Source organism: Pan troglodytes, chromosome 17 (genome assembly GCF_028858775.2).
Source record: "Pan troglodytes isolate AG18354 chromosome 17, NHGRI_mPanTro3-v2.0_pri, whole genome shotgun sequence".
Taxonomy (NCBI): Eukaryota; Metazoa; Chordata; class Mammalia; order Primates; family Hominidae; genus Pan; species Pan troglodytes.
Window position 1 is genome coordinate 22,704,468 of NC_072415.2, and position 27,362 is coordinate 22,731,829.

Consider the following 27,362-nt stretch of genomic DNA (forward strand, 5'->3'; position numbering starts at 1 on the left):
GCTGGGATTACAGGCGGGAGCCACCGTGCCTGGCCTTAAATTTTAATTTTTCTAATCTCCATGTCATAGTATTATTAATCATATTAATTAATAGGAGAAAAAAATTATTTTACCATTTAGAGTAACACAAATATACTTTATTAAATTATTGAACATTATAATTTATGTATTGCAGTTATATAAAGGAATATATGTTTTATCTTTTAGGAATTACTCCCAGGTATTTAGGAGTAAAAAGGCTTCGTGTTTTTTACTTTCTCACACATATACAGAAACACACAAATGTGAAATTTTAATAATTGGGGCATCTGGGTAAAAGGTATATGGCAATTTTTTGTACTATTTTTATAACTTTTTGTGAGTTTGAAATTATTTGAAAATAAAAAGTTTAAGTTAAAATAAAAGACTACAATTTGCATGATGTATTAATGTTAGTGTTATCGCTGCTGGAACTAGTGATTTGTGCTGCATGGGTCACGGCACAGGCCAGATGGGCTGCAGTGTGTTCAGTTCCCCAGAACAGAGACTCCAACTTCCTCCCTCTAACATTCAAGAAAGAACAACTGAATGGAGTGGAAAGGCCTCACAGGGCCAGCCCTGAGCCTGAAGGCTGAAATCAAGTCAAATGCGTAAAAACAACAATGTCTTGTGACAAGGTGCCAGTCATTTGCCCCACCTTCAGGCTAATCTAGCATGGTCGTGCCCCCACCCTGGTTTTGCCTCACATGACTGCTGAGTCACATCCCAGCTCCCTCCCCACCTCCAAACTGTCCACCTGGGTCTCGGTGGGGGCACAGCGATGGGGTCATAGAGAGGCCCCTGCACCACGGCAATGATGTCTGCCATCCCAGGCACTGCTTTTGAAGTCCCCAAACTTGCTCTACTTTGTAACCTCTTAAGGCCTTGTAACTGTAGAAGTTTATATTCAGTCCCAAGGACACTGCTATCAGGTGAGTTTCAGGGCCTCCCCAAAGCTCTGTGAATAGTCTGTAGCCTGTAGACCAGTCATTTGTCTAGCACATGGACAGTTGTAAAGTCTCTTTTTGGGCATGAGTAGCAATATTTATCATATGTGACAAATAATACCCATATATTATTTAACAACAAGATTTTTTTTTTCTGTTTGGAATTGGGGCTTTGACTCAGAAAACTGGGATACAGTGTTAATTTCTATTCATTGTAATCTTTTTAAACACACAGCGCCAATAAAGCCTGAATGAAACAAAGGTAAGAGAATCTTGTTAAGGGAGGGAACAAAATGCACTCTTTGGACTATAGAGGCATTTGACAGATGCAAAAATGAATCAATCACTGCTCCCTCTCCAGGGAGAATTTGTAGGATTTATTTAGGCTCATTGTTTCCCTGTAGGACAGTTGGAAATGAAATACCTTCACTTCAATGAATCTTGTCCCTGTGATGTATTACTTAAATAAATAATAAATGAATCTTCCTGGGCAACTAAGCTGTAGGTGAAAACAGAAAACCGTGGTGTAGATTTTTCTTGAGGAGACCTAGAGCATTCCCTATCTTTTGTTATAGAGCTACATTGACCTCAACTTTACTTTGCTTAGGTGTCTCCTACTTATATCGTCAAAGAGCTCTGCTGACCGGCAGACACAGCGCACTATCCTTTTGCAATGTTATTCAGGGTGTAAACGTTCTCTTTTTCTTCCCAAGACCTGTGAAGCAAGAAGCAGGATATGAGTGAGGAGCGCAGGCTCTGTGTCACACTGCCTGGCTGTGGGTCCCTGCTCCTCTGATCACCGCATCTGTTACCTTGGGCCAGTTACTTAAACTCCACACTTCAGTTTCCTCAGCTGCAACATAAGGATAATATTAGTGTCGCCTTCACTGCATGTGGTAAGGCTAAAATAACTTAAGGCATATAACAGCATAAACAGCTGACACTTACAGTAATGTTAGCACTCAAAGGATTTCAGTGTTATTATTATGAAGAAAATCAAGAGGACCATGCAGATGGGGGCGAGAGAAGATGAGCTCGCCGAGATGGAGCAGGCATGATCTGATCTCTCCTTATCCTGAAGCTGTCCTCTGTGCATCTGAGGAGGGTCTGGCCAGCCTCCTCCTCCTCTAGGCTCAGGCCCCAGATGGGCTTTTGCTGCCATCACTACCTGACTTTGTCTGCTCAATAATAATTGGTAACATGGACACATTAGCCCAGCCAGCCCAGTTAAATATATCACCTTAATGACTGAGTGATTTCATTTATTCTAGAATCTGGCATTTTGGGGGGCTATCGGTATCTTAGCCCACCTAACTGGGCAATATGTCCACCATATCTAGATAAACAGAGCCAATAAGGCAGCAGTCAATCCCACTGGTTGTAGCCAAAAGGGTAAGGTGGAAAGCCGTCAGTTCATCATTAAGAAAGACAGATGTAGCCCTTTGGATTACTTTCTGTTTAGATCCTCTCCGCAATACGGAACCAGCACTGAGCAGACAGTGGAGCACAAGCAGGAGCTCAGTGAATACCTGATGGGATGATGATCCCATCTGATTTCTTAGAAATACGGAGGTATGGCTTTCATTTTAAAAAGATACAACTTCAGTCTAAAATAATAATTCAATTTCTAAAAATCAGCGGCAAAATTTTGGCCGGGTGTGATGGTTCACGCCTGTAATCACAGCACTTTGGGAGGCCAAGGTAGGCAGATTGCTTTAGCCTAGGAGTTTGAGACCAGCCTGGGCAACATGGCAAAACCCTGTCTCTATAAAAAACACAAAAGTTAGCCAGGTATAGTGGTACACGTCTGTAGGTCCCAGCTACTTGGGAGGCTGAGGTGGGAGGATCACCTGGGCCTGGGAAGTCGAGGCTGCAGTGAGCCATGTTTGTGCCACAACACTCCAGCCAGGATGACAGGAGTAAGACCCTGTCTAACAACAAAGAAAAGGCAAAATTTTACTTTAGTGAAATGAATGCACACCCTCCCTCTAGTTCATAGCCTAGCAAAAGGAACTAATCTTCCAACAGGTACCCAGTTACTAAAAATTCCAGAGGCAGAGTGTCCACACAGAAGAAGGTGGGAGAGAGCAAGGGTGGCCTGTTTCTACCCATCAGACTCAGATCACTCCATCCCACCTTCTCCATGATCCCTTCGAGGCTGGGATTCCTGGAATGAGCTTCTAATGACTGGTGAAGTCCTGCATGGAGTTCCAATGAGAGTGTGTCGGCAGTCAAATGCCTTGGCTCTATTTTCCTATCAAAGAATTAGAGAATATTATCTTGTTCAGCAACCATGACAGAAAAACTAAACTTCTCTTTCACTATGTGTGAACATTTGCCTGTTAGGACTGCTTACCCACTGCTCCGTAAGGCTTTTTGTGTGTGGTGTGAAAGAGAAAGTGCTGATGTGACTGAGGAGTATATTAGTGGAGCCACAGGACAGCATGTGGCCTGATTAATCCTATGAACTCAGCATTAACATATCGCTGAAACATAATGCAGATTACAAATTTATGAATGTCCAATACCGACTCCCAATAAACAGAAAAGCCTACTCCTAAGCAACTTCTTAATTCTGTTTCTTTTAACCTTGTCCTGTGAACGGAAATGAAAGTTCTAAACTAGTGACTCACGAAATTCTACTAAGTGATAAAAAGTAACATTTTTTGTCCGTTTTCCTATCCTTTAACTATAAAGAAATTTAAGCGTTGATGACCACATTGAAATTTGTATGTAATAGTCAACTGAGTGATTATCAATAATGCTTCATAGATGCTTAGCTTAGTGACACGGAATCTGTAGAGCACACTATCTTCCGTGAAAAAACACTGAGTAAATAGCAACATCCTTACCTAAAATAATACATTATAAGAACCTTAAATAATTTACCTCATTACATAGAACATTGGCCTAACGCTCATAAAGACCATGACTATAATGTTATTTAATGCCCTGCTGTTCACTCACATACTCAACAACTATTTCTGAATATTTCTTATGGGCATAAACTACTCTAATCTCTCAAAACAAACCAGAGTTAAATATTGTCCTTTACCTTGAAGTGCTCGAAATAAGCATTTATTTGGCTTTCTACACAATACACTCCCAATTGGCTACCCAGACACAGTCAAAACTTAGCATCCTTCATGGTTCTCCCGTTTGCCTGTTTGATGCCTTCAAGTCAGACATTTGCCCACGGTATGATACAGATAGACATCCCACCACGCACTTTAGGCAATTTTGAATTTCTGAGTGCTTGCAAACTGCCCTGAGGTGACATCAAGGTTCAAAAGAACAGTGACTTCGAACCCAAGCTCATAACAAGGGAAGTAAGGACCATATCGTGACATATGGGAACATGTCAACGTCACACACAATTTAGAAACGTCAGTGCTGGGCTCCCTACAAATGATAAATGTTTTCCAAACTGCTTTTTGACATAATCTAATGGTCTTCCTTAACTGACTTGGTGTTGAATTTGAAAAATAATTTGAAAGCCAGCTAAAATGAGTGTTTTTCTGCCAATCCCTCTACTGGGCACTAGTCCTAGACAGCTGAATATTTTAGGCAAATGCTATGTGCAAACAGGATAGTTTCTGAGTTGTACGAAACCAGCATGCTGGGGCACTGCTGACCTGCGCAGCACCTCCTTGTATTGGCATAGCACTTTCCTTCAAGGAGGTAAACACTGCTCATTCCACTCTCTCCTGTTCCCATCTCTCTAACAGTAATAGCACTAAGGAACAGAGGTATAGGACTTCACCTGAAAATAAAAGCAAGCATCTGACAGCTCTTGTTACATCTGTAGTGATGACCTTTTCCTGATCTAAGGCAGCCTAAGGCAGGCTTACCTTGGAACTTCTGAAAGGGATTAAGGTGACAGGCCCCACTCCCCGAGTTCTTAAGAGATGCTGAGGCAAGATAATCCTACAAAACTTCCTCACTGCCAGCTATATCCAAGCCAAATTACGGTTCACACTCTAGGGGATGGCTCATTGGATAGAAGCAGGTGCTCAGTCATTTTAGTTCTTTAAGACCTTTCTGAAAGATTGTTACCTCTAGCCAGCTGGTCAGAGTGCTTGAGTGGAAAGGAATACCAACTAACTAGTAACAATAATTTTACCTAAGTTTCGATAAGGAGTCAACTGTGTTCTTTTCATTTTTTCTCATATGATGTGAGGATTGATTTTTGTCTTTATTTTTTATTTGTATAACATTTAATGGTACAAGTGCATTTTTGTTACATGGGTATACTGCATAGCGGTGGAGTCTGGGCTTTCAGTGTAACCATCACCTGAACAGTGTACACTGTACCCATTAAGGAATTTCTTCTTCACCCGACGCTCACTCTTCCACTAACTGGAGTCTCCAATGTCTATTATTCCACCCTCTATGCCCAAATGTACACATTATTTAGCTCCCACTTGTAAGTGAGAACAGCTGGTATTTGACTTTTTGTGTCTAAGGTGTTTCACTTAAAATAATGGCCTCTAGTTCCTTCATGCTGCTGCAAAGACATGACTTCTTTCAGTCTTTAATGGCTAAATAGTATCCCATAGTGTACAGATACCATACTTTCTTTATACAATCATCCATTGATGCATACGAGGTTGATTCCACATCTTTGCTATTGTGAATAGCGCTTTCTTTTCCTTTGGGTAGATAACTAGTAATAGGATTTTATATTTCTTTTTTACTGTTCACTAACCCATTCAAAATGGTGGTGCTGGCTGAGTCAATCCACACATCCATCCTAACAGTTGCTAACCCTTGTTAAAGGCAGCCATCACTGGGTTCACCTTATACTAATTTCATGTGAGATGGAACCACGAGCAAATACATACTTAGGCCAGAGGTTACAGGTAGCCAATGAAGTCCTTGTGAAAGGCCTCTGTAACTAGCTTTCCCAGAACATTATTTAAAAAAAAAAAAAAAAAAAAAAAGAACTTCTAAGAGCAGAGAATTGACTCAACTCCATTCTAGCTACTTCCCAGTACTCCTGGCCAAAGTGTGGATGACAATTCTGTAGTTTTGAGAGGTTTCTGTGCAGAATGTTGTCCTCAGGGTGGATGCTGTTTGCATGTAGAGTCCTGCCTTGGGATGGTGGGGCCCTCAGGTGCTGGGGAGGCAGTTTCTCATGAGAGCCTTCTTTGATTCCTGAGAAGAAAGGTTTGTATGCCCAATCCTTACAATAGTAAAAGAGGTGAGTGCAGCTCAGATCTGACAAAACAGAGATAACCACCAAGTCTTGGGCTGACTGACACTACGTCACTCTAAGTGACTCCCAAACAGGAGTACTGAACAATGCAGTATTTCAAAAGCAAGAAAAATTAAAAAGCAGCACAAAATGTCATTAAGAAGTAGATTTCTACATTTCCTTTGAACAGACAGGATATGTTGGATGAATACAGCCACGGCTGTGCTATGTGCTGCTCATGTTATTTCCAGACTGCCTGTGCCATAAATCATGCTGACATGCTGATACTGCACTCACAACAAATCAGTAAGGCCTAATGAATGGGCACCCACAGCTACCATGGATGGAGCTGGAGCTCCTATTCATAAAGGGGCCTGCCTGTTTCCAGTGTGGATTTCAGGGTGCCCCCTCAGTCCTCACACGGAGCCCTGAAAGCAGAGTTACTCTATGGACAACTTTCCACCGCTGTCACTTTCTAGTGACACTGTTTTAATGCTTGTTTTCCACATATCAGCTCTTGGTTTTGAACACCTCGCCCATGATTTCTTTCCCACCAACTCAAAACTCAATTGGCTAAAATAACCAGTGTTCTCAGCTACCGTAAGCGACCACATTTACTACAAAACCATTATGGATACAACCAGCTTTTGAAATAGTCAAGTTACCAAGGGAGATGAAGGGGATGAAGACAGAAATGATAAGAAGAGGAGATGGCATTAAAGTTTTAGAACCAAATTAAAGATTCTAAACATATTTTGAACTGTGGTGTTTAGACACATAAAATAAGGGGGAAAAGATTAAAGGACAGATGTCTGGAAAGAAAATTTGGTTTCACAATGGCCTCTCAAGGTCCCCTGTCTGACAAGGAGGATCTTTGTAGGAGTGTGACATTACAGAGTGTCACGAAGATAAAACAGTCAATGTCAACCCAAATCAGCCATGTCAGATTAATATGGTCTGGTGCGTTTCTTAATACAGCATCCATGAGAACTGGAAATTGAAGACCCAGTGTGTCTGAAACAATTTGGAAAACACACAGTACTTTAAGAAGACAGGCCAAGGTTCAGCGACACATAGCAGAGTGGTCTGGGTGCTGTCCCTACAGCCACTGTGCCTGGAGTAGAGACAGGGGCAGCTCTTTCTCTTTAAGCCTTGGCCTGTGGCCCACAGTCTCTCTAACTCAGGAAGCCCTGGGTCTCTCAACACTTTCTGCATCTTAATCAAAGCAGAAGGCTGCCAGCTGTGCACTCACTACTGTGTTCTGCTCTCTGCTCCACACATGTTGGGCCCAGGTGACCAAAGCTCCCTGAGTCTGCATGAGAGGCCCCTGTGGGGAGGGCATCTGGCCACAGGCTACAGGACAGTTGATGCTCATTACAGCTGACCATAGCTCACTGGGGAAGAAAACCCTTATGCTGTCATTTAATCATATTTTTTAAAGGGCTTTGGGAGTTACAGACATTTTGTTGACTTTTATACTGGAAAGTATAAAATTGGAAAGAAGAATTAAAATTACACATAATCAATTTGTAAGCACCTGGAAGAGAAAATGCAGCTGTATTACTGCTCCTTGATAGCTTTCTTCACCACAGCTTCTCATTTTGAACATCCTCCCCTCCATAGTAAAGGCAAAGGAGCAGTACAATACACACCTGAATACCCTTTGCCTGGTTCCAGCAGTTGTTAACATTGGCTTTCTCTTGCTGTTTCTCGATATCTCTCTATCTATATCTTATATAGAATTTCCCCTAACCACTTGCAACTTAGTTTTAGATATTATTTCTATCCCTAAATATTACTTCAGCATGGATCTCCTATATAATCACAATAATGTTATCACAACTAAGAAAAATGATTTTACAATATCACTTAATGGGAAGCCTACATTCAATATATCCAACTGTCCCCCACATGCTTTCTGTAGCTGCTTTTTCTTTCCTACATCCAAGTTCAAGGACATAATGTGAAGCTGTATCACTACTGGCTTTGCTAAATTTGAGCAAGGTGTTGACTACTAGATTCTTCTATTTGTTGTTAAGGCTCAGTTTTCCATCATAAATAAGAAATTAAGTAATCTATAGGTGACACTTGAAGGTCATGTGAATATTGTGACTCCCAGAATATCTCTTACCTGGTCATTTTGGCAAACACTGACAATTCTTATCATTAGATCTTATATTGGGCTTTGCAAAATAGTCATTCTCTAATCTTATCATTTCTACATTTATTTCCTGGCATTACAGTATGCTGTAAGGAAAAACATCCCCCATCCTTTCTATTTATTTTTAGTATTTTTCATTTTTTTAAGTTTACCATAGATGCATATATTTATTAAAAAATTCACTGTGTTATGATCAATTCCTGTCAATATTCTTTGGGTGATCAAATTGTCCCAAATTTGGCCTGTGGGAGCCCTTTCACGCAGGCTCTTGTGTCCTTTTGACATAATCTCATTAGTCTTTGAGTACAACCTTGATTTTGGCATAAAATGCTATAGGTTCAACTGGTTTATCCCTGACCGAGATCTAAAATTCATTAGCAATTTCTCCAGGAAGTCCTGGTTTCTTTTATTGGGGAGTGGTATTTAGAAAGCAAGATCTAGTTGTAATACATGCTCACTGCTACTGAAGTTTCATAGCTTCTAGCTCATTCCCATGAATAAAGCCTAGAATATGTGTGTGAATATACATATATTTAAATAATGACTTAATATTGATATGATTTTGTACTATTTCCAATTCAAATTTAATATTACAGAGATTTTCCTTACTTTTAAACAAAGTATCTGCATCTTTCTTACAGTGATAACTTAGATTCTTAATTACATTAATATATTGGCTTATTTACTTAGTCCTACTATACGTAAAATAAGTTTAGAATAATAATATCAATATTATTAATAATAAAATAAATCTAAATAAAGCTTAAGATTTCATTTCAGTTTTTTGTCCTTAGACTACATCCTACAAGAATATATAGAAAATGATATGTGTTCAGAAGTTACTTGAAATCTTTTTTTCCCTGTAGGTTGGTAATACTGTCAATTTGCTACATAGTCAGATTCATCTGCTTCCATCTATATACAATCTCAGGGTGAGCTTGTTTCATATATTCTATTTAATTTATTTCTGGGATATGAAAAACATTTGGTTCTAAAGTCAAAACTGTATTAAAAAATGTAGTCAGAGGAGTCTCCTGTGCAGCTCTCGCCTTTATTCCCTCCTCCACATTCCCCTGCTCACTCATCCCCATAGGCAGCCATTTTCCATTGCTTTGGGTTTATCCTTCTTGGGTGTGTGTGTGTTGGGGGGATGTGTGTGCACATGCATTTGTGTGACACAGGTGACAGACATACACATACACTTACTCATACCCCCTTTTTCGTTACACAGAAGGCTTGGCTCCATGTACAGTCATTTGCACCTTGTATTTCTCAGGCCTTTTCAGCATGGTGGCTTCCTATTCCCTTGCCTCTTCCACATTTATTAGCTGGCATCTTTCTATGAAGAAGAGATGCTTCTCCTGCGTGTCACCATCTCTGGAAATCACCCCACTCCTGTTCAGAGAAGTCCTTTCCCACTTCCTCTGTAGCTATGCAGTACTCAAGTATGTGCTCCCTAGGCCCCTCAGACGTGTCTGTGTTCCGCCAATCTCTGCCTTAAACTAAGTATCAAATGATATGGCCCATATTAAGAGTTTGCAGGGCACATTACCAAGGCTGAGGCCACAGGTGGCTCAGGGTGAGTATCCTCGGCTGGCTGGGCAAGCCCATAAAACAGGCTCTGTGTGACTGCAGCTTTTCTCACCAACCCCGCCAACTTAAGGTTCCCTTTCCTACTCTGTGCCCGTCCCCATTCCTCCAACCCCTTCTTCCTGGTAACTCCTTTTTAGACAGACTTCTCCAGAGGCTCACCCAATTTCCCAGCTGTGTCCTTAGCAGGCAGCAGGCTTCCAGCTGATAAGATATTAATTAATCTTTCCTATGCAAGTCTGTAACTGCTAAGGTATGACCTAACCCACCGACATTCACTCCTCCCCAACACACAATTTTTTTTATTAAGAGGAAAGTCATTCTAGTAATAATATCAGGAAAAAAATTGGCCATGACAATGTTGTTTTTTGTATTTCCCCACATATATTCTCTGAATTACAACTATCTTCACTCAATAAAACCATCATCTTGTATATTACTTTTAACATTTATGTCTTTGGAATCAAATTTATCTATGTATTTGAAATCTAACTTATCTATTAAATTAACTGTATTTTATATGAAATTACTACAGATAAACAGAACATAGATTTCTTATTTCCAAACAGGGTGAAATAAAACATAAAATATTTAAATAAAATTAATTTAGTCACTGATTCTTGAACAGATTGTATTATCTCTGTCTTTCTGAAAGGGAAGGAAGACTAGAACAACTACTCAAAAAGTGATGTGAGCAGCTATAACTGTGCTATCATTTACAAAAATGGGATAAATTAAAGGAAATTCTGTCATTTGTGACAATATGGGTGAACTTAGAGGACATCACGCTAAGTGAAGATAGGCACAGAAAGACAAATGCCTCATGACCTCACATATACGTGGAATGTGTAAAAACTCAAGCTCATAGAAGCAGGGAGAAGATAGGTGGTTACCAGAGGCTGTGTGGGGAGGGAGGCTGGAATGATGTTGGTCAAAGGACACAAAATTTCAGTTAGACAAGAAGAATAATTTCAAGAGATTTACTGTACATCATGGTGACTTTAGTTAATAACACTACATTGTACATTTGAAAATTGCTGAGGGTAGATTTTAAGTGTTCTCACCACAAAAAATAAGCATAATTAGCTTGATTTAGCAGTTTCACAATGCATACATATATCAAAACATTATGTTGTACACCATAAATATATATAGTTGTTATAAGTCATTTAAACAATTTAAAAAGTACTCTACAAGTAAAAAAGATAACTCGGTCTTAGAGAGTTGGTATTGAATATATGTTTAACATATAGCATTATTTTAATTTTTAAGTAAGTAAAGTAAAAAAGTGACTGCAGAGAAAGACTGATGTATTTCTAAGAATTTTAAATGCAAACAAATTATACGTCAATAAAATAAACTGACGAACACTATCTTGTTGGATTTTAAAAGAGGGCTCTTTAAAGTCTCCAGTGATGGGTAACCCAGCAGTCACTCAGGTATTCCAGATGGAAGTCTTCCCTGGATATGCCAGGCCAGCTGAGGAGGGAGACCTGTGGGCAGTGCCAACCCCAGGCTCCTCACTCAGGTAAGCCACCTTCCCCTATACTCCACCCCCAGGGAATAAACAAATAAAGAGCCCACATATCAGCTCTGAAGGATGCCAATTCAGGCATTGATAAATCATCCCAAAAACTTTCTATGGCATTATTTTGCTTTGGGCTGAGGATAAAACAAAATAGGCTTAATTCTCAGTGGGAACATTTTTGCTTTTATAAGGTGGAACAGGGTGACAAAGCACCTGTCCATGGAGATGCAGAGTGGACAGAGAAGGACATCAGTATGCCCTTCCCCTTACCACTCAGAAGTAGCAGAACCCCCTGTGAGCTGATCTCTCCAAAAACAGGGGATGTTTTCTTCATTTACCTTTCAACCCTGAGACCTTTTTTTTTTTTTTTTTTTTTGAGACGAGTCTTGCTCTCACCCAGATTGGAGTACAGTGGTGCCAGCATGGCTCACTGAAACCTCAGCCTCAGACTTAAGTGATCCTGCCTCAGCCTCCTGAGTAGCTGGGACCACAGGTGCACACCACCATACCTGGCTAATTTATTTTTTGTAGAGATGGGGTCTTGTCATATTGCCCAGGCTATGAATTCTGGGCTCAGGTGATCCTCCTGCCACGGCCTCCCAAAGTGCTAGGATTACAGGTGTGAGTCACCATGCCCAGCCTCAACCCTGAGCTCTATCAATGAAAAACATACAAAAATAATTTATACTCAGCCATCTTTGGAAAAGTATTTTCTGAAAAACTGGTTGAATGTGGCCACTGTTATCTTAATAATCCAGTGGCTTATGACTTATATTTATGCCATAAAATTTCAAATAACATGCTTTTACATCATCTCTGGTGATGCCAGGTAGGTCTTAGGTCTGGGGTGGAGTCTGGATCTCTGTATTAAACATAACTCCCCCACCCCCAACACACACACAAAAGCCTCTTTAGGTTCTTCTGAAGCACAGCCCCTCATTTTAAGAAAATTATATTTTGCTCTTTAATCTAGTTACAGTGAAACTAACAAAAATTTTACAATAAAACCATCAACTTGATGGTCTTCACCAATAAGTCATTTGCTGCTTAGCAAATTTAAATGACCAGGGCATTACTTGGTCACTGTCTTTCCAGGGCTGGGCACAGGCAATAGGTCTGAGCCTGAGCTCTATGTGCGTTTCGTCACGGTGTGGGGCTAGTATTTCAGCTGGACATTTTCTCGGACATCATGGTAACGCACCACCTGTTACATACAGGAAGTGTTCAGTCCGTGATTCATCACAGAGCAGCATTATTCACTTACATATTTCCCAGGGAGCTTGCTTCAAAATTATGAGTTGGTTCAGTACTGCAGAAGGTAGCAAAATGTTGGCTGCTGCCACAGGGAAGGACTAAAGGTTTCAGCTGTGTATATCCTTTGTCCACAGTATGGGAGGAGCCTTTCCTCTGACTACATGGTATTCAAATTTTATGCACAACTGTGATTAGCTTTACGCTGAACTATGTGCTTCTGGATTTTTGTTTTGTTTTACCTTTTAAAAATGAGATACTACTGAACATTTCCTTTCTGCCTCTCCATAAATATCTGAGAAACAATTAATGTATGTTTACCTCATTTGTGAGATTCAGGAGCCTACAATTTCTGACATAGTTTCTTCTGTTTATGGAATGAAATATGTTTTTAGCTCATGGAATGAGAAGCTTGTATGCTTTTAAGAATGACTGGAAAGAAACAGAAAAAAATACGATGTTTAATATAAGCATTTGCAGTTGCCATCTGCATACCAATCTCCAAAAGGCGAATGGAATGAGCGAGACGTATTATTTGATGTGCCCAGTGGAACTGCTCTTCAAGGTTAAAGCAACTCCTAAAAAACATGTGGTAATCTCATGAAACCAACTCAAAGCCTGTACACTCTATGGTGGGCCAAGGTTCCAGACCCCATGGTTGCCGTCACTGCTATTCCTCCTGTACAGCTGGCTCTATCCAAGTCCCGTTAACTTCACCTCTTAAATCTCCATCTCTTCTGTTGCCAACTTCGTCTAGGCTCTCACCTACTCTTGCTAACGTTTTTCTGCTGATCTCTCTGAAGCCATACTGGCCTCCGTGCTGTCCACACTGTTACCAGAGAGCACTTTGAACACAAATTTGATCACATCATGCCCTTACTTAAAACACAACAGAGGTTTCTACGCTACTTAAGATGGCATGGAAACTCTTCCACCTGACCTAAAGGCACCAGGCGGTCCAGGCCCAGCCCACGTCTGCCACCGCCTTGCCCACCAGGCTTTGCCCGCTCTACCAGTGGCTGCTCTCTTGCTGGACTTTCTCCGGCCCCTAGATGCACCATATTCCCTCCCACCACAGACCCAAGACAGATGTTGCTTCCACAGCACAGAATGCTCCACCTCCCAGTTCATCTCATTAACTCCTTTTCACTTGTAGCTATCACGCAAATCCTTTGGTTGGGCATGGTGGCTCACACCTGTAATCCTAGGACTTTGAAAGGCCGAGGAGGGTGGGTCACTTGCAGCCAGGAGTTCGAGACCTGCCTGGCCAACATGGTGAAAACCCTTCTCTGCTAAAAACACAAAAATTTGCCCAGCGTGGTGGCATGTGCCTGTAATCCCAACTACTCGGGAGGCTGACAGACGAGAATTGCTGTATCTGGGAGGTGGAGGGTGCAGTGAGCCAAGATCAAGCCACTGCACTCCAGCCTGCACAACAGAGCGAGACTCTGTCTCAAAAAACAAAAATCTTCCCAAGGGAGGCCCTCCTTGCCTACTCTAAGTCAATCTCTCTATTATGAGCTTGCAGACAGAACCATGCACGTCACTCCTTTGTTACCTGTGTCACAGTGCATTTGTACATTTACATTTGTGATTATTTTATTAGTATCTGTCTTTGTAACTCAAATGTAAGGCCTAGAAGGGCAGGAATGCCTCTGCCTCAGTTTCCCCCATGTCACCTTGCGCTGTGCCTGACACATGAGTGCAACACAGTGGCTGGACAGACATGGTGGAGTCTCTCAGCCTTGGTTCAAATCTTAGTGCTATGTGGAAAATGAGGTGATAGCTGGCAAGAAAGAACAGCTTTGAGGGCCATGCACAAGAGTGCAGGGCAACTGTTGCTCTGAAAGCAGAAACAAAGCAGAAGAAAATCCTGGCAGTTGCCCACATTTCTGTCAAAAAAGGAATGTTAAAATACGAAGCCACAGCTAAAGTTGAGGTAGATCAATATATCCTGGTTAACATGGAAAGAGCCCTCAAACATATTAAGCTAAATAAAAAGTCACAGACTATCAAGATGGGGTGATTCAGCTTACAAAGAAACAAAATACTTTTTATTTTTTTATTTTTTTTTGAGATAGAGTATCGCTCTGTTGCCCAGGCTGGAGTGCAGTGGCACGATCTCCGCTCACTGCAACCTTCACCTTCCAGGTTCTAGTGATTCTCCTGCCTCAGGCTCCCTAGTAGCTGGGACTACAGGTGCCCACCACCACTCCCGGCTAGTTTTTGTATTTTTAGTAGAGACGGGGTTTCACCATGTTGGCCAGGATGGTCTTGATCTCTTGACCTCGTGATCTGCCTGCCTCAGCCTCCAATACTTTTTATTCTTAGAAACCTTCTGCGTATCTCTCTTTTTACAAATGAGATATTCTGCATAATATTTCTTTCCTATCTCTTCACAAAATGTCCAACAAATAACAAATAGAAGTAAATATACTTCCTTTTCCAGATTTAGAAACCAGATTTCCCCCTGGGGAACAGGACTGTGTATGTAGGAGGTAAGGGGCAACATGGGGAGACACATTTCATTTATACGTTAACATAGTACCTATGTATTTTATTTTGTTTTTCCTCTGTAGATTCTTGTTACCCAGGAATTTTGTCTCTTCAGGTGAAGGCACTAGGCCTCCAGTGGTCACATGATTTTCACAGTCTATTCCATATGCCTGCCTAGAGAAACTTTTCACAAAAGGAACATACGTTTTTATGCAACTCATATACTCCCTGGGAAACATCTATTAACAAGACACACAAAGACGGGTCATAGAGATGAACAGTTCAAATCGCTCTGTACGGTGGCCACAGACCCAGAGCCACCTGAGGCCACTGACCTGCCAGGCCCTGTGCCAGATGGTAACGTCTAGTGACAAACCTGAATAGGGAGACAACTACCAGGAGGCAGGCTGGTCAGGGCAGAGGCCCAAACACCACACTGCCTGGCTCGCGACCCCAGCCCCAATCCTACTAGTCACAGGACCCCGAGCAAGGTGATCAGCTTCTGTGTCTCAGTTTACGCGTGTAGAATATGGAGATTATGCGGTGCCTCCTGGTGGGGCTCCTGGGGGGCCTGGTGAAGTGTGGCCTGCACAGCACAGGGTGCAAGAATACCCAGCCAGCCTTACCCTAGAGGGCAGAGAGCTGAGCCCTACAGGAGATGGATGTCTGGATGGTCATGTACAAATTTTGAAAGTATTTGGCATGGATAGAAGGATAGAAACTATCTTTTTTTAAATTTTTTTTAACAATTAGTAATCAGATGAAATTAGTGGGTTTAATTCTATCTTTGCATGTAAAATATACCATTGTCTACTCATTGGCAAAGTACATTTGCTGTTAATATATCTCAAAACTACAGCATCTAACTTATTACTCTTAAAAAAAGAAAACCAACAAGATAGTTAGATTATACTTGGTGAAAGAAAGTGGTATCCTTTGAAAGTCTGCATTAGAATTCAAGGCCCGTGGCAAGACCCTTTCAGGTGTCTTACCTGGGCAACTGCTATCTGTGAGGCTAGCCTGGACCTAGGACCAGAGAACTAGGACAAAGGGACGCTCTCACTCAGCACTCTTTACTAACACTCATGTGGTAGGTGACAACTTTTAAAAATTTAAGAACTGAAAAAAATCTAAAAAAGGTTAAACATCAAAAATAAATCCTAAATACATAGGGCAAATCCTCATATAACTTTTTCCTAAAAATGATATTTGTTCAGCATAGGCATTTGTTCAGCTTTAGGCCAGTGTTATAGATTAGGACAAATTGTCTTCCTTAGCTTCTTGGTATATATTAAAGTAAAATAAGTCATTAAACCTTCGTCACTTGTTCTTAGCATTACATCTATGTTTCAGCCTATGATATGGGCTCGGGCTGAGGCTCCCCTTCTCTTCTCCACCCAACAGTCCAGTGGGGTCTGTGCAACCTCACTCATCTCACTCGTCTCCTCTGAAGGCACAGAGGACAGGGTATCCAAGACTCTCAGGACAGATCTTTTTAATGGACTTATCATTAAAGTCAGTGGGACTTTACCCTCTGACTTTCAAAAACAGCACATCCCTTTCCTTTTACATAGTTGCAGCAGGATAAAACACATCAAACCAATCAGTGAAACAGAGAAGATGAAATAAACTTGAAACAGATTTATTCGTGCTCCAGAATGGCAAAATGCTGGAGCTCAAGACCAAAGATTGTCCACTTCAGCAGGGCAGGCCATGAACTTTCCTGCTTGAATACTGTGTCTGTGCAAAGAAACGGAGGGAGCAGGTGGGACAGAAGATCTTCTGGTTAGGGTGGCAGTGTGGGTGTGGACCTGGGCAGGAACTTTGGGATGAGGAAGAGGATGCAGTACAGGGAAATTCAAGTTCAAAGTGGTTGCCTGGTCATTCCAGCATCTTGGGAGATCAGCATAAAGACAGGGATAGAACACAGAAGTCTAAGTCATCCTTCACAGACCCAGAGTGGACTTCTACTCATGGGCCAGAATTGGCCACCTGTGCCCCATGTCAGATTTCCTGAGCTGGAGACAGCCTGGGGCCCAAGTGGCAGGCCGGTTCCACCTAGACTTGGGACAAATCACCTCTGAGGTTGAGGATGTAAACACCACATAATACCCTTTGTCTACCTGTTTATTTTTAGTCTCCCCAAAACTGACAGCTTCATGAGGGTGGCAACTTTGACTATTTCATTCCTCCCATTGATTATTCCATTTTATTCCTCCTACTTTATTTTATTCCTCCCATTGGTTAACACGGTGCCTGGAATGTGACTCAATACATATATTCCTGCTGAGGATGAACGAGATTCCGTACGAGGCTCCTGGAGAATGAACGAAGGAGGAGAAGGGCAAAGAAAGGAGGAAAAAGCAGCCAGGAAACCTCTGCTGAAAGCAAAATGAAGCAGATATTGCAGGACAAACAACACAGCATTAGCTTCTCTTCCTCTATGTCATCGCATCACAAGTTCACCGCTTTCCTGCCTCTTTTTTGTCTCTCCCGATTGATTATATTATGAGCAACAATGGTGATTCTGATAAGAAAGTCACAGTATCACATCTTTGGAAATAAAATAAAAAATTAGGATTTTAGCCATAACAGAATTTAGCCATATTTAAATAACTTGTAAGAGTTAAATATTTTTAATCAAGAAAAAAAAGTGACATACTTGAGAAGGCTTTTAATGTCTAAATCCATTTAGAAGCTATGGTTTATTTTGTTTAGGTTTTGGAAACGAAGAAGTCCATGACTTACAATGAAAACAATGAAAGTTTTGAAACAAAAGTAAACTTATCTAATTATAAGTGCTGTGTGACTACAACCTTAACTGTAGCTGAGTCTGGGGGGATTATTAACAGTACATTGTTAAATACAACTCTTGGTGTGGCAAGATTTGTGACACACTGCGCGAAAAACAATGGGCTATGAAACGCACATAGAGCACTGTTCTCCCTCCAACAGGGAGACAGACTGACAGATGCATACCCGTGCACACGCACAGTGCTATACGAAAAGAGGGTCATCAGAGCACTCACAGGACTTGGGGGCAGGGAAAGATGATAGATTATTTTACTTTTTTCTTGGCACTTTTCTGCTATGATTCAAGATTTTATAATAAACATGTATTAGTTTTCCAAAGACAAGAAAGCGATCAAAGTTATAATTTAATCATAGTGATTTTACAGCTGCAGTATGTATTTTTGAGTAGAGTACAATAGTGGTCCCCAAGTAGGAACTATGATGCTTTCTAAAAATAAAGATTCCTGGTTATTCTCTATTTGGGCAATTCAAAGTGTGGGCTAGACATCTATATATCTGAAAAGTCCTTTAGGTAATTCCGATTTGGAAGTCAGCTTAGCAACAAATAAGTGCAAGAGAAAAGGGTACTATCACTAGTGTGACATTCATGACAGGTCACTTTAGCTTAAAATATTTAAAATGAACTCAAGTTTAGCTTGAGTAATGTCTCCATTATTTCAAAATACATGAGATATACGAGATTCTTGAGGAGGGAGGGTGGGGAGCAAGGGCTGAAAAACTACCTATTGGATACTATGTTTGCCACTTGGATGATGGGATTACTAGAAGCCCAAACCTCAGCATCATGCCATATACCCAAGTAACAAACCTGCACACATACCCTCTGAAGCTAAAGTAAAAAATAAAATAAAATAAATAAAAATAAACATTCAGGACCATAATCATATAAAAAAGACATTTTTGAATATATTCAGCAACTATAAACATATTCACACCCTGCTTCTCTACAGTGGACAATATGATGGGTTTATGAGGGAGTTTCCTTTCATGGTACAATAATGGCTTAGGAAAAAAATAGTTAAATTAGAATAAGAACTGAAAACATCAAAGGCAGCTAGCTCCTAAGGTAAGCCACAGACCAGCGTAATTAAAGACCCCCAACAAATGCTACTCATCTTCATCTTAAAATTGAACCATTATATTTAAAAGAAGGGGTTTCCTTTGAGTTCCACTTTTTCTTTTTTAAGGTATTTTCTTTTTTTCACGTATTAAAAAGCTAAATATTTTAAAGGGCTCAAGAGCTGAGAATTATCTTTGCAACACTGCCAGCACTGATGAAGGAAAAGTGGGTTCTGAACTGTTAAGCTGGGGAAAGCCTGATGCAGATTCATCTTCCCTCAGAGACCCTCAGCTTGTCTGATTCAACTGAGTGTCATGAGAAGTCATGGGTGGAAATAGTTCACAAAACGATTTTACTCTTCTAAGATGCACAAGCAGCAGAAAATGCTATTAACTCCGGCAGAAGTACAGTTGCCCAAGACAGAAGGCTTTCTGGCACTTGGTCATTTGTTTGGTCCGTGGAGTCTGGTTCAGGCTCATTTCCTTTTTCGCCCCTCAGTCTCAGGATGGATAGCTCGTCTACTTCCAGAGGAACACAGGCTTCCAGTGAGGCTCTGACGTGCGTGATCCGCAGAGGTCGCTGCCTTCTGTGATAGGCTCAACAGAAGCCACTCTGCCCACCAAAGTGGGCTCCTCAGAAGTTGCCTCCAGCAATTGCCACGCTTTCTATGGCCTGGTTTTAGCAGACTGTGTTAATTTAACCAACATTACCCAAAATAAAAAAGACGGGGTACACTTGGAGAAAGATGGAATCACTCTCAATTCTCACTTTTTCCTCCTTGATGATCGCTCAGAGTAAAACATCTGACATAGCTTTCAAATCTCCAGAAGGGCAAAGATTTCTGTTTGTTTTGTTCATGGCTATATCTGCAATGTCTAGAACAGTGTCGGACATGTAGTTAACTAAACTAAATTTGGCTTGAGTATGCCTCCATACTTGAGTCCTTTCCTAACCAACTGCAACTGAACTTAGCAGTAAATTAACTGAAAGCCTAACTCAGGAGTGTCACAGTAGGTAGCTAGTCAGACACAAGTAGGGCAGGAGAGGGCCCCCCCACCCGCCACCAAACTAAGAACATCAGTCGACCATCAGGTGATGGTCAGGAAGTAGTTAAATGTCTCACTAAAATAATAATTGGTCATAGGTGGCACATGGGAATGGCAGTCTCCCAGTAGACAGAAAAAACCTGAAACTGGTGATCAGCAGCTTCCTAATAAGATCTCAGGATTTGGGCAAGTGGGCTCAAGCATGTGCACTAAGAGGCAAAATGGCGGAGTTTAACTGGTATATGACCTTCCTCTAGGAATAATGAACTGGTAAGGGAAGAAAGCTCAGGTGAGCATGCATACAACTCCCATAAACACAGTGTACATGCAGCCCCTCCCAAGTGCCGGCAGGCCACTGCGCATTCGAACAGCCCACCCCAAGGGAAGAATCAGGGAGAAGTAATGCAAGACCTGGAAGCATGCCAATGTATAAAACCCCAAGTCAAAGGTCAAAACATGCACTTGACTCTCTCAAGTTGCCCGCTTGACCCTTTTCCAAGTGTACTCTATTTCCTTTTGTTTCTGCTCTAAAGCTTTTTAATAAACTTTCACTGGTGCTCTAAAAGTTGCCACAGTCACTCCCTCTGTCTTATGCTCCTTGGTCAAATTCTTTCTTCTGAGGAGGCAAGAACTGAGGTTGCTGCAGATCCTTACAGATTTGCTACTTCTAACAAACTTTGGTGCTGCATGACTTGGATACATTCTCTAGTGGTAATATACTTTGATGCCACATGACTCTGATACATTCCCCAGTGGTAAGACACCTCTACACCTTGCCTTCTTTGGCTGCAGGTGTTCAACCTCCATACATGTTTTTTTTCCCCTCCCTTTCACTCTCCTGCTTACTAACCAACCCCTAGAACAATTCCTCTTGGCCACTGTGGTTCTGCTCCTCCAAGCTGATTTTTCAGGTCACCCCAACGGGTGGCTCACATTAGCAGTCACAGTATGTAGATAACCTCCACATTTGCTTTCCCTACACAGGACTCACACAACAACATGTAGTACAAACCATCACTTCCTAATAGAAGGAAAATGACTGTTGTCTAATTCAAAGGTTATAAAGGTAAAGAGGTATTTTTGGTAAGGAAGGTTATAAAGAAAATAGATTTTATATGAGAAAGGATCTTGTATGGTAAATTGTTGTCCTAAAGTAAAATGACTGGTTGTTTAAAAAGAGGGATATTTAGGCCGGGCACAGTGGCTCATGCCTGTAATCCCAGCACTTTAGGAAGCTGAGGCGGGAAGATCATGAGGTCAAGAGATCAAGACCATCCTGGCCAACACGGTGAAACCCGTTCTCTACTAAAATTACAAAAATTAGCTGGGTGTGGTGGCGCAGGCCTGTAGTCCCAGCTACCTGGGAGACTGAGGCAGGAGAATCGCTTGAACCTGGGAGGCGGAGGTTGCAGTGAGCTGAGATTGCACCACTACACTCCAGTCTGGCGACAGAGCAAGGCGCCATCTAAAAAAAAAAAAAGAAAAGAAAAAAAAAAAAAAGAGGGATATTTAGGACAAGTCAGAAAGTCCAAGAATGGTGTGTCATGAATATCAAGTAGAACAGGAGTTAAATGTATGGACTGAACTAATAGAAGACTGAAATAATCCTTCCATTTAGAGCTTTTAACAATTGAGTAAAGTATACTCCTACAAACAAAATTTGGAGCATATTTGTTTCTCTGTACCTGATTTCTCCAGAATTTGGAAACTATTTTTGTGTATTCTTAACTTGTGGCAAGAAAAAGTTAACTTACATTATTTGCATAAGTGCAGTAATAATCTGACTTCTTTCGCAACAGGACACAATTGGAGAAACTGGTTGTTTTACCAAGGCTTTGAATGGAATGGCATGCTTTCCTTTAAGGAATCAAATCTGACTTATAGAGATAATAAAAGTCCCTTGGGAAAGCTGGCCTCATACCTTCTGTATGCAGTCCCTGTACAGTGTTTCTGACCTGTGGTAAGTAAAGAATATCACTTTCTCACAGGCCTAGGAGCACCAAGTTATCTTGGGACCTTAAGAGGTGAGGAATGTACCCAACTCATACAGGTATTTGATGGTACAAACCCACAGCTAGGCTTATGGCTTTAAAACATTTTATCTGAGATCCTAATGGAACAAAGTTCCATCAAAGCCAAATTTATTTTTTATTTTATTATTATTATTTTTGAGACAGAGTCTTGATCTGTTGCCCAGGCTGGAGTGCAGTGATGCGATCTTGGCTCACTGCAACCTCCACCTCCCAGGTTCAAGTGATTCTCCTGTCTTAGCTTCCCGAGTAGCTGGGATTACAGGCACATACCACCATGCCCAGCTAGTTTTTTTTGTATTTTTAGTAGAGACGAGGTTTCACCATGTTGGCCAGGCTGGTCTCAAACTCCTGACCTCAGTTCATCCACCTGCCTCGGCCTCCCAAAGTGCTGAGACTACAGGCATGAGCCACCGTGCCCAGCCCATCAAAGCCAATTTTAAAAGGAGCCTATATGGCAAATAATTATTCTTGCTGTGATTTATGCAAATAATCAGGCCAAGTATAACAAGACTAAAGCTTATTTTGCAAACAAATCAGTCCTATCATGATTTGTTTTTAATGAAAATGGAGATTGGAGGGAGAAAAATTGTGTTTCAAGAATGATGGCAAACCTGTTAAAAGATTCTAGTCTCATCAGTTCTTTTTGAGTTTTTGTCTGCAATTTAGACTAACCTTGCTTATTCCTGTGAACAAACCAATGATCTCTGGCTATAGCTCAGAAGAAACGAGAGGGTGGGTAATGTAAAAATTTGGATTAATATTCTAATTCTAGGCACATACTAGAATCGGCTAGCAACTCCATGCACCCAACATCTGAAACTGGTGATCAGCAGCTTCCCAATAAGATCTCAGGAGTGGGGCAAGTGGGCTCAAGCATGCACACTAAGAGGCAAAGTGGCAGAGTTTAACTGGTATATGACCTTCTAGAATTGTTCAACTGCTAAGGGAAAAATGTCTTAAGTGAGCATGTGCACAACTCCAGTAAACACACTGTGAATACAGCCCCTCCCCAGTGCTGGTAGGCCACTGTGCATACCAACAGCTCATCCCAAGGGAAGAATCAGGGGAGAAGAGACACAAGACCCTGGAAGCATGCCAATATGTACAACCCCAGATCTAAGGTCAAACCGTGCACTTGACCCTCTCAAGTTGCCTACTTGGCCCTTTTCCAAATGTACTCTATTTACTTTCCTCCCTGCTCCAAAGCTTTTCAATAAACTTTCATTCCTGCTCTAAAACTTGCCTCATTCTCTCACTCAGCCTTATGCCCCTGGGTTGAATTCTTTCTTCTGAGGAGGCAAGAATTGAGGTTGCTCCCAACCCTTACTGATTTGCTGCTGCTAAGAGGAGTATACTTTTGTAACAAGTATAACAAGCCTTAGCCAATCACAGCAGCTGAGCTTCCGTCAATCACAGGAACCAACTAATCAGATCACTTTCAAATAAGGGAAACACTGCTGTAACCAGCCCAGCCTTTCTGTACCTGCCTTCTGTCTCGCATTGTGAAGGGGAACTCTGTGAACCTCTTCTGGTTCTGAGGGCTTGTGAATCATTCTTTGCTCAATTAAACTCTGCTAAATTTAATTTGTCTAAAGTTTTTATTTTAACAGTAGGTTCTCAAAAATGTGTTGAATGAATAAACAAAGAGGTATGGAAACTGCAAAGAATTACTAAAGAAACTACTTACTTTATTGGTTGAATGGTTGGTTGAGAAAGTGTACACTGTGATTCTAAGAATATGCTTCTCATACTTTTATAAAGGTTAAAAAATACTTAAGTCATTTAGCTTTTTCCAAAAGGCATCAGTATTTGAACAAGTAATAAGAAAACACATCCCCTCAGAAAGGCAGGAGAAAATGGGGTTGATAGAAAAAATATGAAAAAAGTAAAAACATAATTGAGAAATCAGTGCACATTTTTTAAAAGGGCAGAAAAAAGGAGGGTCAAAAGACAAGATAGAAAAGAAGCAGATGTATTTCTGCTCAATCTGATCCACAAATAATTAGAACTAAACTGTCAACAGGGCTTTCAAGCTAGAGTGAAGGATATTAGTCACCAACTCTGCACGAGACTGGAGTCCTGACAGAGTGGCAGCCTTTATTATTGCCGAGGTTGACTTCCCTTCTGGAAGGTCACTGACCTCGATCCTTTTCCCTGACTGGCCTTCTGTGCTTTGCTAATCAGAGCAAAATCCTGCTTCAGTACCAACCGGGTGCGCCTGCAGTTAATCTTCCCATGACCTTTCTTCCAGACTCTCCTGCAAGTCATGTGGACGATCAAAATACATCATAAATTGCCATCCTGTTAGGGATGATGTACACTTTGGTTCTCTTATTAACAGAGAACTTTCTTTTGGGTTAAGCTTAATAGTTGACAGCAATGTTCTGTAATAGGAGTACTGAATCCTACATATGTATACATATATTTTTTCACACAGGGACATTGTGAATAAAGAAAATCACATTGTCTGTGTTTATATTTGATGAATAATTAAGGGAATGAGAGATGTGGAAAGGACTTAAGAAGTCACCAGATCCAACTCCCTGCCTTCAGGCACATCCCTCTGAAATCACTGGCAATAGATGGCTATTCGGCCTATTTTTTGAGATTGCAGTAGATAGAGATTACACAGCCTTCCTTGTTAGCTTGTTTCCAAAAATAACTTCGATATTATGTCTAACTGTACTCTCTCTCTCTCTCTCTCTCTATTATACTGCCATATAACAAGCAATTCATTAATCGCTCCAAATACTGGACGAATTTTCCCTCAGGAAACTATTAACAATATAAGCTCATAAATTTTTAAATTTCCCAATTTGACATTAGATGGTCTAAATCTTTAATTTTTAATACTTTGTGAATATTGCTTCTCTCAGTTAGCAATGCAAAGCCTTTAACTCTTAAAATGCTGCTTTCTGACCACTTTTTAGTCATAAGAAGAGCACATGCTTGTTCTTTAGGCTTCAGCGTCTAAGGAATGAGAAGCAAGTCAGAAAACAGCAGCATGGGGCAGACAGTTCATAAATAAATCTGCTTTACATTTTCAGCAAGAAAACCTAATTCTCTGCCGGTGAGACAATTCTCATGCTAAAATACGTAATGTTTCAAGGCAGAAATCCTTGTTATAATTCTAAACTATGTGCAACCAACGAAATTACCTTCAAGATGCCTACTGGACTCAGCACACTAAGCCAGGCCACCCTGCTTCAGGCTATTTCCCTCATATAAGCAGAATATAACCAGCTACAGTTCATTAGCTTTAAACATTTGGCCTAAGGGATTCATAGGTGAAGCCTTTAAAGACAAGAAAATCATACACTGTTGAATTAAACTCCCATTTAAATGCTGAAAGTTGGGAAGCAGGTATTTCTAGATTGCCGGTGTGATTATATTATAGCATTGACATATTAAGAAACAGTACCTTCTGGATATAAAACAAAAATAAAAACAAAGTAATTATACACTGAAGCTTATATAGGAATTGTGGAGTCTTTTTTGTCTAAAACCTCAAATATACAGATTTTACCTCTAATTTCCTCATGGGGTGAATATTTATTCACTCCAGTTGTAGAAGTCTTCCTTAAGCACAAACATCACTTCCTTATTTTACACTATTGCAGGCCACCAAAAAGTTGAATAATAATATTACAAATTAATTTGTCTTGACTATGGCATAAGAACCATAATTAGCAGCAAATCCTTTTGCTCTATTTGCATGTGGTGAATTTTCCTTAATTAGTCTGCAGTCTAATTACGAAGCTCAATCTAGAGAACTCACAAAAGCCAGTGATGCAGAAAGCAGAAGACAGCATATTCCACCTCCTGGATTTAGTGCTCCAGAATCACCTATAGCAAACCAGTTGGAACAGACTCTATTTGTGAGGGCATTAGCATGTAAACAGTGTCAGCCAGAAGACACATGGCAGCAACCGGCCATGCTAAAGGAAAGTGATATTGAGTTTACTAATTCAGATAAGAGTGCACAGATTGCCTTTTCTCCAAAGCACAGGGACTGTCAGAGAGACAAATGTGTGGACCATGTTGCAATTAATTTGATTCTTGTTCTTTTAAGGCTCTACTTGTAGATTTAATTAAAGCTTTCACACACTGGGCACATGCAGGAAGTCTGTGAATTTAATGGCTTCTTTTGAATGAAAGCAGCAATGGAGGTTATGATTCAAACAGTAATAGGCAGTCATATGACAAAGATTTTTTTTAAAAAAAGTATGTGCATTCTTACTCAGGTAGCAAGGCATATTTTTATTTTAATAAGAGACAGCAAATTGCACTTTCCCTATAGATTTCCTTCGCCTCTTACTGCATGACTATTTCTGAGCTCAATAATCCTCCACACTTGGTCAGTATTGTGCTTATACTGCTTGGTTGATAATTCTTTCATCAAATCAACTATAATACATTACAATTCTTACGTTGTAAAACCTCAAACCCATATGTCTTTGCTCTGATCTTTTGGTTTTAAACTGCCTTTGCAAAAATTATAACAGTGAGGAAACTATGACAGTGAAAGAGATCTTAGCTAACCAACCCCCATATTGCCTTTAAGCTGTAAACTGTCCTTAATTATTCCTAGACTTAGGCCAAGCTAACTTTGGGAGACATTTCCTCTATAGTTTAAATGATAATAACCCTTCCCCAAAACTAAACCACCTTTGTAAAGCTAATGAAAGACCACCAGGTTAGGGGGATGAAGAGCCAGAATTCTGCTGAAGTCTAAAGGAAAATGGTTACCAGCCATTATTCTGGAGGTGACAAGATTTGTAACTTCCCTTTACTCCTGTGGATAACACCACTATTGTAAAATCTAAGATTGGCCTTTTTTTTTTTTTTTGAGACAGAGTCTCGCTCTGTTGCCCAGGCTGGAGTGCAGTGGCGTGATCTCAGCTCACTGCAACCTCTGCTTCCCAGGTCAAGAGATTCTCCTGCCTCAGCTTCCAGAGTAGCTGGGATTATGGGCGACACCACCACACAGGCTAACTTTTGTATTTTTAATAGAGATGGGGTTTTGCCATGTTGGCCAGGCTGGTCTTGAACTCCTGACCTCAAGTGATCCACCCACCTCAGCCTCCCAGAGTGCTGGGATTACAGGGGTGAGCCACCACATCCATCCTAAGATTGGCCTTTTGAGATGTCTTTTGAAGTTTTTGCATTGCTGGCAACCCATGCCCCACACAGACCCACCAACAGATCCTGTGGCCCTACC

General features: G+C 40.9%; 1 protein-coding gene across 14 annotated transcripts in view; it reads right to left on the bottom strand.

The window, feature by feature from the left end:
* PTPRM (protein tyrosine phosphatase receptor type M) overlaps positions 1-27,362 on the bottom strand; it is an 826,360-nt gene that overhangs the window by 205,133 nt on the left and 593,865 nt on the right. The gene's annotated exons all lie outside the window — the stretch shown is intronic.